At 42.0% G+C, this 6,605-nt stretch overlaps 1 long non-coding RNA gene across 1 annotated transcript in view; it reads left to right on the top strand.

Annotated features, from left to right (window-relative positions):
• Positions 1 to 424: 424 nt before the first annotated feature.
• Positions 425 to 6,605, top strand: part of LOC106726519 — a 22,526-nt gene continuing 16,345 nt past the window's right edge. Inside the window, exon 1 of the long non-coding RNA XR_001362591.1 lies at positions 425 to 724. This is a non-coding gene — a long non-coding RNA (uncharacterized LOC106726519). The remainder of the gene's footprint in view (positions 725 to 6,605) is intronic.

Raw genomic sequence — 6,605 nt, 5'->3', positions numbered from 1 at the left:
TCTGTATGTGTCGAATTACACAAAGGGACACAGGCACAAATTTCAGGGGCTGTGTATGTATGTGATTATTCATGTGTAACTGTGTTTATGCCTGAATATGTCTGTATGTGTCGAATTACATGAAGGGACACAGGCACAAATTTCAGGGGCACAGGACCAAATTTCAGGGGCACAGGCACAAATTTCAGGGGTACAGGTTGAGGAGTAAGGCTCATTGGACAGGCCGACAGGGGACAAGGGACAGGGAATACGGTGAAGAGGGAGATTCAATTGCAGCTGGGGCTAGAAATCCAGAGTGAGCAGGAATGGGGAAATGACATTAGGACTCTGTGGAGAGGGAAGTTCTGAGCTGAGGGTGTTGGTCATTTCAAAACAGGAAGGAGTTGTGCGGAAACAAGGTTATTGTGCAGAAGTGCGTTGCTGACTGTTGCGGAAAGAGCAGCCAATAAGGTTGGGGTGAGCACAAGAAACGTCCCACGCAGTTTCCAGAGCCAGAGAAGGGTTTCCATGTCCAGCTGCCACAAGACTGAGAGGTACGCAGTTGATCTCAAAGCCAGGTACAGGTTGGGTAGTTGTGGCATCTCCGGTTGTGTATAGGAAAGCTAATGTGAACCTCCAAGCTTCAAGATGTCCTTCAGCCCTGCTTTCAAGTTAGCAAGATGCCAAGATCTGTAAGTGAAACTAACTGAGGCCCGTATGGAGGCTGAAAAGGAGCCTGGAAGAGGTAAGGAGGCAGGGTGAGGGATGGAGGGTGGGAAGACCTTGGAGTGTTCTGAAGGCAGAAGAATGTAGAAAACATTCAGAAGGAGGGGTGTGGTGGAGGGGGATAGAGGACCAGGGAGACATGGAGTGTGGGGAGCCCAGAAAAATCTAGAAAATGGAGAGGTGGGAAGGGGGTGGTGTGGAGGCCCAAGATGGGCAGAGCCTAGAGGAATACAGAAAAGAGGGGGAGAGGACAAGAAGAAAGGAGGGAAGAGGATGAAGAAAGGGCCACTACTCTGGAGAAGGGTGGTAACTCTCGAGCTGAGGAATTATCTTACCGGGGTTGGACTGCTTGTCCACACTTTTATTTCTTAATACAAACAGAGGCCTCAACCATATCCCATGCTGTTTAAACTGTAGGACTAACAGGCTCCTTTAGATGGCATAGGGGCTTGTTCAAGTTCACACCCTTCCCCAACCAAGGTCTGTGTTTAAATGTCTGAGGGATTCTCTGCAGCATGGAGCTTCATCTTCCCTCTGTCTCTACCATAATTTGTCCCCTGCCCCCCCTTTTTTGGTTAATTCTCTCCTGAGGATATTTCTTCCATTACTTCTTCTGAGACAATGGAAAGGAAGGAGGGAGGGGGAGAGAGAGAGAGAGAGAGAGAGAGAGAGAGATAGGGAGAAACATTGATGTGACTGAGGATATTCCTTCCATTACTTCTTCTGAGACAATGGAAAGGAAGGAGGGAGGGAGAGAGAGAGATAGATAGATATAGAGAAAAATTGATGTGAGAGAGACACATTGACTGGTTGCCTCCCTCACATACCTAACCAGGGGCGGGAGTAAACCCTTGACTGGGAATCAAACCCACGACCCTTCGGTGCAGAGGCCCTAACCACTGAGAAAGGCCAGCAAGGCCTTGAAGACTTCCTGCCCCAAAGGCCGCTCGCTGGGGCTGATTCACTGCGTTGATTTCCTTTGGCTGCCATTTTGTTGAATCTTCCCCTCAAATCCGGAAATGCCCTCGATCAGCCCCTGTGATCTGTACTTACAGCGCCCTCTCCTGTTCTTCATGCTAAGGCAAGAGGTTTTCAAAGTCTCCTCAGGATTCCACTCCAGAATTTCAGCTCTAAAACCTCCCCATCCCCTAAACCAGTGGTTCTCAACCTTCCTAATGCCGCGACCCTTTAATATAGTTCCTCATGTTGTGGTGGCCCTCACCCATATAATTATTTTCGTTGCTACGTCAGCGACCCTTTAATACAGTTCCTCATGTTGCGGTGGCCCTCACCCATATAATTATTTTCGTTGCTACTTCATAACTGTAATTTTGCTACTGTAAACAATATGTAATTATATATGTGTTTTCCGATGGTCTTAGGCGATCCCTGTGAAAGGGTCATTTGACCCCCAAAGGGGTCGCGACCCACAGGTTGAGAACCGCTGCCCTAAACCCCCCTGCCCCAGGGAGATGTCCTCCTGGCTCCTCATGGTTTCCCTCTAGATGGGGACCCTTCCCCAGCTCAGAGCCCAGGCCAGAGACTCACCTCAAAATGAGAAGGAAGTCACCACAGAACCAGCCCGGAGACCACATTCTTGTTGGGCAATCCTTTATCCTCTCAGCCTTAAGGTGGAGTTAATATGAAGATGAAAACATAGTCCAGAATGAAAATTTCACACCAGTTGTTTTTGTAACTGCAGTTGAGGAATTGGTCCAGGCAGCCAAGATAGGAATCTGTTTGTCTTTCTAAGATGATTAGTGTAATGTATGGGAATTATATTTAGTAATGAAGCAGCAGTCTCCTCTGTTAATGTCCCACAAAAGCTCATAAAAAATGCCAGCTTAACTTTTAAGAATTCACAAGGATTGTGTAGACACAAGCAGGATTCATAAACAGAAATTAAGGCACAATTACTTTTTCTAGTTGGCGAAGTATTATCTTCTAAAGAAATATGATGTTTTCTAAAAATTTCACGATCTACAGGTTAAATGCAGCTGAAATTATCTTGCCAAGCACAAATCTCAGAATAATCTCAATTACACCTGGTGCCCATGGGTCTAAGATGCTCACGGCTTGCTCAGTTCCTCTTGCTATTAATTCAGCTCTTACCAAAGTCCATATGTGCCTAGAGAGAGCAGCAGAAGTAGTAGTAGCCACAGCTTCTATGCGCCTGGCGAGAGTAGTAGCCACAGTTTCTTCTATGCGCCTGGCGAGAGTAGTAGCCACAGCTTCTATGCGCCTGGCGAGAGTAGTAGCCACAGCTTCTATGCGCCCGGAGAGAGTAGTAGCCACAGTTTCTATGCGCCCCCCGGAGAGAGTAGTAGCCACAGCTTCTATGCGCCTGGCGAGAGTAGTAGCCACAGTTTCTTCTATGCGCCTGGCGAGAGTAGTAGCCACAGTTTCTTCTATGCGCCACGTGGCGAGAGTAGTAGCCACAGCTTCTATGCGCCTGGCGAGAGTAGTAGCCACAGTTCCCTCTATGGGCCTAAGGAGAGTAGTAGCCACAGCTTCTATGCACCTGGCGAGAGTAGTAGCCACAGTTTCCTCTATGAGACTAAGGAGGGCAATAGCCACAAATTCCAGTAGATGGTCCATGGCCTTGTCCTTGCGGATTCAATCCCAAATATGATTGCACTGTTGGAGAGTCTATTGCTCCTCCCGCCTTAAGGAAGCCTTGGCCAATGAGAACCACTTGTGATCCACACTTCCGTGAAGAAGGTACTAGGTCATTTCCGTCAAGTGGGTCCAGGCGCCATGATGACTAACATTGCAAGTGCCGGAGGGAGTTAGAGGCAATGAGAACCCCCAATGCAAACAATGCCGGGAGAGCATATAGCAGTTCAACTACAGGACCAGCATTGCTTATACAGGAAGATTGAGCATTTGGAAGTTGTTTTAATGGTGGGTTAAATAAGGGTCCCCACAAGCGGAAACCTGCTGAAGTTGAGAGGCCGGGAAGGACAGCACTGAAGCAGCACTAACCGCCAGCACTGTTGTAATTCCATGTGCACTTTCACTTCACTTTGAGGAACAGGATCGCACAGCCTGACAGCCTGTTTATTGTAACAATCCCTTAAAAAGCCATCGGCCATCACTCTCCGGTGCAGTAAGGATCCTGGCTGCTGTCAGCTGCCCCACGGCCTCACTGCAGGCTCACTCCCCAGTGTTCTCCTGGGTTTCCACCTCTGGGCTGATATTTGTGTTCTCAAGTATGTGCTTTCTTTGTTTATTCACAAATTCGATGTGCCTATCTGAAACAGAGGGCAAAAACAGGACTCAGAAGATGAGAAATAGCTTCTACCATATGGGCTGTCTTGCTTTTTGCTCATGATAGCTAGTGAACATTGGGTTGAATCCTAGAGGATCTGCCCCAGAGATGGGTAGTTGAAACCTGAGATGGGCAGCAGGTAAAGGCATGGAGGGATGAGCTTCTATGCTGAACTGTAAAGCCTGGGAGGGGTGTGGGATGTTGGATAGATTTGGGATTAAGTGGATCAACTGGTGCCATGGAAGAGGGCTTTGGGGAGAGGGGCTTAAGGATGAAGATGAGGACCCTGAGTGGGGGGTGGACCTATCATTTGAGGGGGTAGCAACTGAAATTGCTTTTTAAAAATTTTATTTCAAGAAAAACGATTTTTATGAAAAATATATTTTTATTGATTTCAGAGAGGAAGGGAGAGGGATAGAGAGATAGAAACATCAATGATGAGAATCATTGATTGGCTGCCTCTTGCACACCTCCTATTGAGGGGGATCAAGCCCACAATCCAGGCATGTGCCCTTGGGAATCGAACCACCTGGGACCCTTTAGTCCGCAGGCTGACACTCTATCCACTGAGCCATGGGAACAGAGACTAAGCTAGCCGGATGGGGACAGAGACTGAGCTGGACTAAGTTTTGGCATGGAATGAACCGAACTACACCCTGCCAGTGCCAGGCCAACAGCATAACATTTCTGGATCCCGGCCCTTCTTCTGGGCTTGGTGAAGACAAGGCTGGACTTCTTGCATAACAGGACAGAGTTGGAGAACCTGGCAGTGGATGAGTCACAGTCTCTGAGCATCTGGAAACAGTCCTTTGTGTTTGCTTCCACTTCAATGAATCTTACCACTACCCCTCATCCTCCCTTGCTTTTATGTTGACTGTGTGGAAGAGCCCTATTTCCACTGGCAGCATAAAGAACAGTTGGAAAATCAGAACTAGCATTTGAATCCAGAGTTGATCCCAAAGTTTTGATTCTTAGTACAAAGGGAAGAATTAACTCAGCAACAATTCTGAAGTTCTTTTCCAGGTTGACTTGGATAACAGTGATACTTGCTATTAATTAAAATGTAGAATAAATGCATAAATGAAGGATTAAAGCAGGTAAAAAGGGAAATAGGTAGGAAAATATGAAAAATCAGAAAAGCTAAGCTGAAGAAGACCAAGTTAAAGACTAACCCACTACAAGCTGGGAGAGAAGAAAGTAAGACTAGAAAGTGAGGATGATCAGAGAGGGAGGAAGGGAAGAAAGGGTAGAGAGGAGCAAAATAATAAAAGCAAGAGAGAAAGCAGTTGGTCAGCAAACATCCACAACAACACATTTATGTAGTTAATTTATTATAAAAAAGATCTCAAAAATAACTTTAATAAGAGTGTCTACCCCACATAGAGAATAACTACAGCACTGGATTGAGCAAGACTAAATCAAGGATATTTGGCTACACCAGTCCTGGAGAAATAGCATCCATTTCAGATCCTGGCAAGATAATAACTTACTAGTAGAAGTAGGAAGGTTCAGAAATAATGCCTTACAATAGCCCCCCGCCAGGCACTCCCCTCCTGTAGTAAACATACCAAGGCCAATGGGGGTTTTCCCTAAAATAGCACAGATATTATTTTATTATGATTCTATTACTTTCTAGCTATATAGTTATAATGATTACAAAGCCAACAATGAAGTTTAATACTCTATTAGTAGGAAAAGAAAAAAAAAGGATTTTAAGTATAATAATGTTACATGCAATAAACATTAATATTTCAAGAAAAACTATTTTAAATATAATGTTACATGCAATAAACATTAATATTTCAAGAAAAACAATTTTAAATATAATGTTACATGCAATAAACATTAATATTTCAAGAAAAACTATTTTAAATATAATGTTACATGCAATAAACATTAATATTTCAAGAAAAACTATTTTAAATATAATGTTACATGCAATAAACATTAATATTTCAAGAAAAACTATTTTAAATATAATGTTACATGCAATAAACATTAATATTTCAAGAAAAACTATTTTAAATATAATGTTACATGCAATAAACATTAATATTTCAAGAAAAACTATTTTAAATATAATGTTACATGCAATAAACATTAATATTTCAAGAAAAACTATTTTAAATATAATGTTACATGCAATAAACATTAATATTTCAAGAAAAACTATTTTAAATATAATGTTACATGCAATAAACATTAATATTTCAAGAAAAACTATTTTAAATATAATGTTACATGCAATAAACATTAATATTTCAAGAAAAACTATTTTAAATATAATGTTACATGCAATAAACATTAATATTTCAAGAAAAACTATTTTAAATATAATGTTACATGCAATAAACATTAATATTTCAAGAAAAACTATTTTAAATATAATGTTACATGCAATAAACATTAATATTTCAAGAAAAACTATTTTAAATATAATGTTACATGCAATAAACATTAATATTTCAAGAAAAACTATTTTAAATATAATGTTACATGCAATAAACATTAATATTTCAAGAAAAACTATTTTAAATATAATGTTACATGCAATAAACATTAATATTTCAAGAAAAACTATTTTAAATATAATGTTACATGCAATAAACATTAATATTTCAAGAAAAAC

The sequence above is a fragment of the Myotis brandtii genome, unplaced genomic scaffold, assembly GCF_000412655.1.
Source record: "Myotis brandtii unplaced genomic scaffold, ASM41265v1 scaffold277, whole genome shotgun sequence".
Lineage (NCBI taxonomy): Eukaryota > Metazoa > Chordata > Mammalia > Chiroptera > Vespertilionidae > Myotis > Myotis brandtii.
This window is presented reverse-complemented; position numbering and strand designations above follow the sequence as displayed.